The sequence below is a fragment of the Gavialis gangeticus genome, unplaced genomic scaffold (assembly GCF_001723915.1).
Source record: "Gavialis gangeticus isolate Ggan-Ray unplaced genomic scaffold, GavGan_comp1, whole genome shotgun sequence".
In the NCBI taxonomy this organism is placed as follows: domain Eukaryota; kingdom Metazoa; phylum Chordata; order Crocodylia; family Gavialidae; genus Gavialis; species Gavialis gangeticus.
In genome coordinates, this window is record NW_017729029.1 from 73,978,982 (window position 1) to 73,989,678 (window position 10,697).

The 10,697-nt window shown below is 42.9% G+C and overlaps 1 protein-coding gene across 2 annotated transcripts in view; it reads left to right on the top strand.

The window, feature by feature from the left end:
* PALLD (palladin, cytoskeletal associated protein) overlaps window positions 1-10,697 on the top strand; it is a 251,935-nt gene that overhangs the window by 54,595 nt on the left and 186,643 nt on the right. The gene's annotated exons all lie outside the window — the stretch shown is intronic.

Here is a 10,697-nt window from a genome sequence, read left to right on the forward strand (position 1 = left end):
TTCTGGGATTTGTCCTGTACAGTTGCAGCCAGCAGTAACTTTTAGTAAGTTTAGCAGGGCAAGGCAGCAGGGTAAGGGGGGTTTAATAGGGAGAACCCCCCTCCCTGGCCCCAGCCCCCATCCAGGGTTTGCCTTCCCCCTAACCTCTAGCCCTTCTCTGCTGGAGCAGACAGCACAGCTCAGCTCAGGGCTGGAAAGCATGCTGGGATGCTGGGGGACTTAAACTAGGAAGGGGTCTGGGACAGAAGTTTCATAAACCAGTTTGACCCAAATCAGTTAAGTCTGGTGCTGCATTCAACCAAGCATATCTTAAACCAGTTTCAGCCATTTTTAAACTGGTTTATGTGCAGTGATCTTCTGTTCTGTTACAGGTTTAAACCAGTTTCTGATTACTTAAACTGGTTTATGTGTAAGACTGTCCCTAGTCTTTGAGTTCAGACCATAAAACCTCACCTACCAATTTCTGTATGAAGGCTACAACTTGTGTTTGTGCAACAGCATGCCTTTTAGTGAGACATCCATTTATGCATTAATTGTACTTAATGTTTAGTTATTTTATAAAAGAAGATGTCCTTGAGAATAAAGAATTAAAAATGAATCTCTTTACTTTGAAATAAAGCACTGAAAAAAAAGCTTTATATTTAATATATGTGACCTACAGAACCTTGAAATAAACTAAAGATGAGGTTTCGGGTGTAATATGTACCATGTTCTTCGAAATGAAAGGAAACCAACAAAGAATAGGAAATAGATTCACTGAGAGTGGTAAATAATTTTAAGTAGGCAATTGCAGAGTGGCCCTCTTTATGCCATGGATGCTTCTCTTTCATGTTTATAGGTCCAGCTATCAAGAAACATAATGGGAAGGTTTTTATAAGAGGATAGGTTAGTGAACAGCTAATTCACTGGGTAAGTTGCTTCTACAAAAGGCCGTATATATCTTATGTTGAGAGCAGGAGATTCCTAATATGTCACAAAATGAAGGGGTTTATAGGTGCCAAAAGGTAGACATTTCAGGAAATATGACTTAGCAAAAGAAAGAAAAAATGTTTTCTGTGGACCTGGTTGTCCCTGCAGATGCACATAACTCTGACTGAGGTAACTGAGTTTTGGGATCCATTCTTGTGTTAAATGTTTGGTGAAACATAGTACTGTTCAATTTTCACCAAGTATTAGAAAATAGAATGCTTTTCCAGTACCAGAACCTATATGCATCATGGGAAACTGTGAAAGCCAGTAGTTTGTAAGTAGAAAACTGTTGAGTGTTGAGACTTATTTTTGCAGCTACTATGAAAAAGCTGCTCACTGGGGACCAATGAACCTTTACTACCCTCAAATCTCTCAAAAAGAAAGTAAGCCACTTCCATTCAGTTTGGCTGATATTAATTTTTTTTTATTGTCAGGTTCAAATGTTTATAAGTACTTAGAACTTCAGATGATAATAGATCTTAAAGGTATTCTTAAAATTAAGTAAAACAAATTGCATTGTCTTTCACTATACATCTCTACAGTTGAGAAAAGGAATTATTGTACTATAATAACTAAAGTTAATTTTTAAATTGCAGTTGTATTATATGCCTAGGTTTTGGTCAAACGATATAATCCAAAATCCATTGATACTCTTTCTGTATGCCTCTTCACATCAGAATAGCTATGCTTTTCATAACCGTCTTATGTCTTGTAATTTGAAAAGTTCACCTTTTATTGCAGGAACACTAACCATTAGGGCTGTGCGAAATTTCAATGCGTTTCATTTCAAAACTGTTTCAACGCATTTTGAGCTTGAAATAGTGAAATCAAAATGAAACAAAAGGGTTCAAAACAGCTTCGAAATTAAACGAGGGCACTTGAAACATTTCAAAAGAGCCCGGTGGCAGGAGGCAGGGGAGAGCCAGGGCTACGCTCCGAGCGGCTCCGCCAGCCCTACAGAGCTCAGCCTGGCAGCGGGAGGCAGAGGAGAGTCAGGGCTGCACTCTGCCTCATGCTGCCAGGCTGAGCTTTGTGGGACTGGCAGAGCCGCTCAACACACAGCCCTGGCTCTCCCCTGCCTTTCACCACAGGGCTGCACTCCAAGTGACCCCTCCAGCTCCATGGAGCTGAACCTGGCAGTGGGAGGCAGGGGAGAGCCACGGGTCAGGGCTGTGCTCTGAGCAGCTCTGCCACTGGCTCTCCTGCCACTGGTCTGAGCTCCATGGGGCTGGCAGAGCCACTCGGAGTTCAGCCTGGCAGCAGGAGATGGGGAGAGCCAGGGCTGTGCTCCTAGCAGCTCTGCCAGCCCCTCAGAGCTCAACATACCCTCTCAGCACTGCTGGACTCGTCCCAGGAGCGCAGGCCCCCAGATCTGCATGCAGGATGACAGGAGGCTGCTGCTGCTGCTTGGGGCCAGCGGCAGCACCCGTCTACCCAGCGCCAGTCCCAGTGCCAGTCCCTGTGCCCAGCACCAGTCCCAGGTGGCAGCAGCAGCCTCCTGTCATCTTGAGCACAGATCCAGGAACCCACACCACCGGGAGGAGTCTGGCACAGCCACAAATGAGTTTTGCTTGTCAGCACTTTGAGATGCAGTTTCCCAGAAACCCCTGCACCTATCTCCTTGAAATTTGGCAGGCATCATGCCCTCAGAAGGGGCTACCATCCCTGCAATTTTCATCCAAATCAGGTAAATTACAAAGTTATAGGTGTTCTCATGATTTCCCATTATAATCTATGGGCAGATTGTCAAATTATGTTGAAACAGTGAAACAGTTTCAACTAAACGAAATGGAATAGTGCTTTAAAATGAAAAAAAACAATGAAACAAAACACTGTCCCTTTGAAACGGTGAAACAAAAGTTTAAACAAAATGGTGCTGTTTCACACAGCGCTACTAGCCATCAGACAAGGCAACTTTTTACCTGGCTGGACGCATGCTTCTTTCAGCATGCCACTGGAAATTTAGCATTTGTTGGGCAGATTTGCTAGCCAAGACACTGTAGTCCAGGGGCAGGCAAAATATGTTCCACAGGCTGGATCCAGCCCATGAGGCACTTCCATGTGGCCCATGAGCACCCACCAGTGAATTGTACCCCACCCAGCCCTTCTGCCCATGAGGGTGGGAAAGAGGTGACCAAGTATACACACACACCCCAACATACCTTATTGTGCCTGGTTCCCTCCCTCCTGGGCAGAAGGGCCCGGCCCAGCAAGCAGCAACTTCTGTGCGAGGCTGCTGCTCCCACTGCTACAGCCACCCAAGGGGACCTGCTTGGCTTCCCCAGTGTCCCGCTCACTCTGGGCAGCAGGTAGGGAAGCAGCGGGGCTGGGAGCAGGGCTGAGCTATAGCTGGGTGGGGGCAGAGATTGTGGGGCTGGTGGCAGCATAGAGTGTGCCCAAGGGGGCAGCATGAGTGCGGAGCTCAGGTGTGCAGAGTGCGGGTGTGAGGGAGGGTGGGGGAAAGGGGAATGTGGGGACCCACCACACACTCCCTCCCATAAGATAACCATATGGAATTTGAAGCCCATGAGTGTTTATGGGAACCCATCAAAGTCTAGAATATGTAAGCTTTGGCTGTAGCTTTGACTTGCCTCTGGCTTGTGGTACCTAGACCCAACAACCAAACACCTATAGGTGCAGACAGAAGTACATCTCCCCACTGTAACTCATGGCCTTTTACAGGGGGGCTCCCCAAGGTGAAGGTGGGCTCCAATCCACCTACCCCACCTTCCAGCACCGGCTGGGCAGCTCCCAGAATGAGCTACCTCCGCTCCCTTTCCCCACTCCCATTCTGAAAACAGTGCCTGAAGCAAGGTTGGGCTGTGTGCCCTGCTCAATGCACACAGATGCAAGTTAATGAAGGCACTCCACTTTGGAGCACGTTCGTCTGAACCCTCGAGGGATCGGGCCCTTTTTAAAGTGCTTTGCAGCCATGCACTTGTGTTAGGTCACAACTGTAAAGCACTTTCAGGGGCCGGATCAGGTGAAAATTATCACTTCTGTCTGTGCCTTAAAAGGCTCCTGTGATGCACAGACATTGCCAATCTATGGTAGTGGGCTTCTTCACAAGGCTGGTTAATCCGTATGAAGCTGCAGAATCATCTGCTGAGGAAATTTCTTAATGCTGAGCAACTAAGTAAGGAGAGAGAATTGTTTGTTTAATCTCTATATGTGATGTATACTGCTGGTTTTTATCATAATTGAATTCTTCCCTTGCTTTTTCTATATTTTAACAACTTCCCTACTTTTTTGCCTTCATCTGGTAACGTGTGTATTTTTATTTATGGAGTAATGCATAACAGTTTTTAATATAATAAGTCCTTCTGCTGTTGTGGGCAGGCATCCAGATTTTTTCCAGACCTGATGCATTTTGTTACAGTTTTGCGAGACAGATGTAGAGCAGAGCTGACCAAATAGTAGCCCATGGGCTGATAAAGTCCTTGAAGTGGTAAACTGCAGCTCCTAGGTTCCCAGCCTATGTGTTACTCCTGCTATCATTCTTTTGTTGCCATGTCTATAGGCTCTCCTTCGTCCTTGCCCACAAAGCCAAAGGATCCTGCAGTTGAGGGACTCAGGGGGATCAAGGGCATGATGCAGCAGGCAGATGCCAGGCTAGGGAAGGCAGCACAACATGCAGCATGCAGTTCAAGTTATATGTGGCCTACACGGTGTGTAACCAAGGGGACTGTGAGAAGTAGGGCAGCCTGATATAGGGTATGCTTCAGAACTCCATCTTCTTTTCAAGTATTTAGTTTTACTAATGTCAAGAACATTAGAATTGGGCCAAAGCAGTGACTAGTCAGGTATCTGTAGTTCAGAGGCATAGAGGAGATCTGGGTTTTAATATGCATATTTTAGGCTTTTATTCTTTTCCTTAGAAGATGAATTGTTATCCTTTTAGCCATGTTTTATATACATAACATGAGCATCAGCTGGTCTCCTCCTGCCAATACATCTCTATTCTGCTTCTACTTCAAAGTGTAAGTCATGCATGATTAGTAGAGCCTGGGATGGACTTAGACTAAAATGAAGCCTGATCATAAATGTCCCCCCAAGACTCTTCCTCCTTGTTATTTTTACCTGACAGGTTCCTAGGTATTAATCACAACCTTATGTGAACTCTTGGCTATTTATGCTACATTGGAAGCAAGGCAAATTTACTCCAAGAATCCTGCTTCAGTTCCTCCCTTATACCATGTCCTGTTGACTCAACCCAAATCTTTAGCTCACCTGCTTCCCTTATGTACAGAACTTTATTCTTCCATTTAAACTCTCTTCAGTTTCATCTATATACCTAGAGCAGCCTTACACAATTCAATTCGCCCACTTCCCTGGAGGTGGCTGTTTGTTTCTGTTTTGAATAATATATGAATTTGATAGCTTGACTGTAATGAGATTTATTGATTATAATGATATACCAATCAAAATAAGTATAGTCATAATCACAATTTCTGTGGTTATTTATTTAATATAAATACAAGTACCTATGGTCATTTAACATTCTCTCAGGATCTCTTTTGCAGCTATTCTTAAATGCATTTTATAATACCTTCTGATTCAACCCTTGTGACATTATGTCTTTGAAAACTCTGGACAATACTTTTTTGTTTCTCAGTTCACTAATTCCCCACTTACTCCATCTTTTTTTTCATAGATTCATAGATGTTAGGGACTGGAAGGGACCTCTCAAAATCATCAGGTCCAGCCCCCACCCCCCAAAGACTGTTGGTGTCAGATGACCCCAGCAACGTGAGTGTCCAGAAGTTTATTAAAGACTAGAGAATTTCCCGTCAAGAATAATGGTGGGAACAGACGGGGGAGGGGCAGGCCAGCGCTGTGCTGCCACCACCCTGTGCTGCCGCCACTTCCAAAGAGCAGGGCTGGGGGTTGGGGTAACACCAGCAGTGCTGGCTTCACCCCTCCTGCTCCGTTCCCGCTGTCATGGTGGCATCCCCACCATCCCCCTCTGCCACCACCCCGCGCCACCACCACCTCCAAGGAGCATGCTGGCCTCGCCCCCCACCCTCCATCCCCATCATCATGATGGCAGTCCATCCCCACTGTCATTCTTCCCCCCCCGCACTCAGCATCCATTCCCCACCCCCACCCCGCTCCATCCCTGCGATCATTATTGATGGGTAATTTGTCATGCATGCAGCACTGGTTGAAGCCACGCCCTGGTGGGAACCACGCCCCCAAGAGCATTACAGACAGTCAGACAGATATACAGACAGATGGATTAAGCCCTTTGTGTATATAGAATATCCAGAGTAAGTGACTGTACCACCTCTGGGAGGGAGTCTGTTCCAGACCCTGGACACTTGAGTTGTAAAGACGTTTTTCCTTATGTCTAATCTAAAGTGGTCTTCTAGCAATTTATGACTATTAGTCCCCTAGGCCACGGAACAAGGTGGGCCACCCGGGCCATGGCCCCACCAACTTTTAGCACGTTAATTTATATAACGCACAAATGCACAATTGTCATTCCGGTTAAAACTATACAGCTATTTTTTTAACTGCAAAACTAGCTAAAGTAACATGCTAAAAGTTAGTTGGGCCATGGCCCGGGTAGCCCACTCCATTCCATGGCCGATGATTAGTCTTTGTCTTCCCCTGGGGAGCCATAATGAATGAATGTTCTCCCAGGCCCTGATATACACCCCTTATATACTCATAGGCTGCCACCAAGTCCCCTCTGAGTCTTTTCTTCTCCAGGCTGAACAGACCCATGTCTCAGCCTCTCATCGTACAGCCTGCTCTTCATACCTCTAGCCAGGGCCATCCCTGGGGGGCGTTACTCAGGGCGACTGCCCTGAGCCCCGCACTTTGGGCGGCCCCACAGAGCCAGGTGGAGGAGACATGGCAACTCCGTGCTGCCACCAGCTTCAGGTCTGGCCGCTCAGCAGGCACACCCCCTTCACCCCCCTGCCCCCTTGCTGCTGAATTTGCCGCCAGTCAACTTGCATCCAGGGTTGGGGCCCCGCATCCTGCTCAGATCGCCTCTGTGCATAGCCCACCTTTGGACTCTCTCAAGCTTCTGCACATCCTTCTTGAAGTGTGGTGCCTGGAACCAGATGCAGTACTTCAGCTGCAACCTCACCAAGGCTGAGTAAAGCCGGAGGATGACATCTTTAGTCTTGTTTGAGATGCATGCAGTGTTTTGTTTGCTTTGCCAGCATTGCATTGGTCGCTCATGTTCATTCTATGATCTATCAAGACCCCCAGGTCTCTTTGGTTGTGGTGCTAGTAAGTGTAGCACTGCTGAGCCTGTAACTCTACCTATCTTTACCTGTACTTACCACTGCCTTTTACAGGCCTTCCCAAATTACTTGGAGATTCTGACGTTCAACCTGAGAGTTGTACAGCCAGTTCTATTCCTTTGTTGTCATTCATTCTTGAATCTGTAGCCAGATTTATGTTAGCAGTGAGCCTCGCATACTCATTCAGGTCTTGCTTAACTGCTTTGGAATACACGTCTTAAAGTAGGGAGTCATATGTTAGTCAAAGCTGGGATTTAGTTACTGCTTTGATTCTTACTTCAGTAGACTGATCTCGATCTCCCCATAGATGACAGTGATCCACACACGCTCACTCTTACTAACTGTTGACAGTTTAAGAGCATACTCAGCTGTTTAGAGATCTTGCAAACATAATGTTTGACAATTAATGGATAAGGACAACATTGCATCTTTAATAAAAGATATTTCATTTGGAAAAAATTTTCAGTAAAACTAGAGCTCAGAACATACAAAGCATAAATAATTTAATGAGATTTCTTCTCTTGTTTTATGCTTACTTACCCCAAGGTGTGTTCTCCCATATTCTGCTATAAAAAATAATTTAGTTAGATAAATCTTAAGAAAAATCATACACTCACAGAAGAACACTTTTCTAAGAAAGTAGCATGAGTGATTTATTTATACGAGGTTCCAAATATGTGACCTGATAGTGATTAAAATATGATATATATTGAATGACCAAAAATGACCTCACTTTTTTGGAGCTTTTTAGTTTCCTATTCGTAACTCAGAGTTTATTGGCCTTTTCTGTGTTTTTCATTATGCACATTCAATAGCATAGTATTATGGTAACCCCTGCTATATTAAACGGAATCTTTATATGTATTGAAAATTGTAAAATATTAACATTTCATCAAGGCCCTGAGAAGTAAGATGTTTATAATGTACTTAAAAAATATATATTGATTCCTAGAGTTTCCTCTGTTTAGTTGGGTATGCCCAGTTGCTTATTTCTTGACAAGCAGCTGTTACTTTATACAGAGATTTGGCAGAAACCTCTTTGGAAGGTAAACTTAAATATACCTTCTGTTTTGGGTTTCTCAACTTGTTAGTGGGCAAAATTTCTAATAATACACTTATGTAACTCCTTGCTTTTTTGAGTTTGAAGTTTACCTCATGGACACTGAGCACCAGGAAATGAAGCAAGAAGCAAGTAAATTTTTTAGTCAAAATTGAGAGAGAAAAAAGAATGAAGTCCACACAGAATACTTATCAGGACAGTTATTTTGAACTCTAACCCTAAGATAACCTATGTTTTGTATTATTTGGGTACTGTTAGACCCTATTCCACTTGTTAGGCATCTCTCAATGGGCCTAGGCAGCTAGGTTTTTAAGGACCCTATTCTAGTCCCTGACAGACCATTAACACATCTGGTTTTTGTAACAGCTTTTGTCTTAATCCAAGGAGGAACAGGTTCTATTAATCCAAAAATATCTTTTGCATTAATGGTTTTTCATGGATTTAAGCAGAACATGCTAAGATCTTGATTAGACATCTGTGGTTAGACATCCTATTCCATCTGTAGGATGGAAGACCCTAGACTTCTCAGTTTGAATTACAGACTTCTCAGTTTGCGACCCTAGACTTCTCAGTTTATATTATAATTAAGAGTACTTCTGGGGGTCACACGCACTAGAGAAGAGGGAAAAGTAGACTATCAAAAATTATGATGATGATGAGAGCATATAGTATTAGTTAATTCTGAATATTTTCTTGTAGCTCTTCTAGTTTGTGGCTGCTGTTGCTTATCAGTGCAGTGTTTTGGGGCTTTTGTTGCCAAGTGGATGGTTTCAAGGTTCACAATCAAGTGCAAGATTACCAGTAAAATTACTGGAAATTAACAAAGAAGAAGAAAGAGACAAGGAATCTGAAAGCGTATTCAAGATACTCCTTGGTTTATTCCCAGTTGTGTATCGTATTGTGTAGATATTCCTTGGCCAGTTTCAACTGATGTAAATCATCCCTTGGCCAGTTTCAGCTGATGTAAATCATCCCATTATTCCAGCTCATGAATATAAGTACAAAGGGCGATAGCAGCAACTGAAAATGAGCTTAAGAAAATGGGCTACTGGCCATTAAAATCTGTTTAGCATTTTCAATGACATCTGTTTTCCATCTTATAGTGCTGTTTAATTAGTATCAGTATTAGAAAACTATACAAATCAGTTTGCAGAAAATAATATATTGAAGTAAGTGACCTTTTTCTAACTAAGATTTTTTTTCTGAAGAAAAATGAAAAGATAATAATGTGGGCTTGATTACTTTCACCCTATATTGTTTGATTCTATGTCAGTTTCAGTGCTCTACTCCAAGGGTTATTCATTTCAACAAAGCCAAATCAATCTCCGGATGACAGTTTATTCTGTTCCTGTTGTATCTGTAGACATATTTTTGGAAGACCAAAAATGGAAGAAATACCAATCATAGCAATGACAATCTAGAAAAAAAAATTCTTGTTTATCTTAACTGCCTGAAGAGCAGCACTTTTGGCTTATAAACAAGTGAGAAAATCCACTTACTGGAAAGGATTCCTCCCTATCTCTGTAAGAGATTTTTTTTTTTGTAGAAATAGTTGTCTTCTATCTATCTTATTTTTAAAACATTACTTAGAATAACTAGAACATGAGGTAGCTCTTTTGCTTCTCTATTCTGCTGTAATGGAAAGCCTAGACTGTTCAAACATATTAATCTCCTGAGCAAAGGAGGGCCATTCAGGAAAAAGAGAAAAACCTGCAAAAGTTGCTTTTACAGTGACCTTTATTTATTTTCTGTGTCAGTGAGTCACATGTATACATAGCATTTAGTTACAGTAGAGAAAACTAACTTCATTTACTTGCGGTATCCTAGAATCTTTCAAAACTGAGATTTTTTTTCATTTGTGTGTAAAAGCCCGTCAGTGAACCATTAGTTCTGTTTGTCGCATTCAAAATCCAACATCAGAAATCTTTTGCGGTAACCGTGCTAATAGATGCAGGAATTAATTTTCTTATCAGGCCCCAAAGATTAATAGTGAAGTCTAATAAATATTGAGAGTTTATTTTCCATTATCAGTGCTATAATACTGGTATAGTTCTTCATGGATCACCTTCTCTTTTCCAGGAGCTGTGGAGTACAATCTATCTATGGTTTTCCATTATCCCATATTGGGAAATCAAATGTTTGAATGATGCTCATAGATATGTAAAATACAGACAGACATAGGTATGTTCAAAGCAAGTGATAGACCCAGGGACAAGGACACGGACAAAGGAAAGATTGTTTTTCCCTATACAAATAAATATTTCAGAGTGGAAAGAATTTGTAGTTGACAAACAAAGAAGGGAACCATAGTTTCATAGTTTCATAGTTTCTAGGGTCGGAAGGGACCTGAGCAGATCATCTAGTCCGACCCCCTGCCGTGGCAGGAAGAGCACTGGGGTCAAACGACC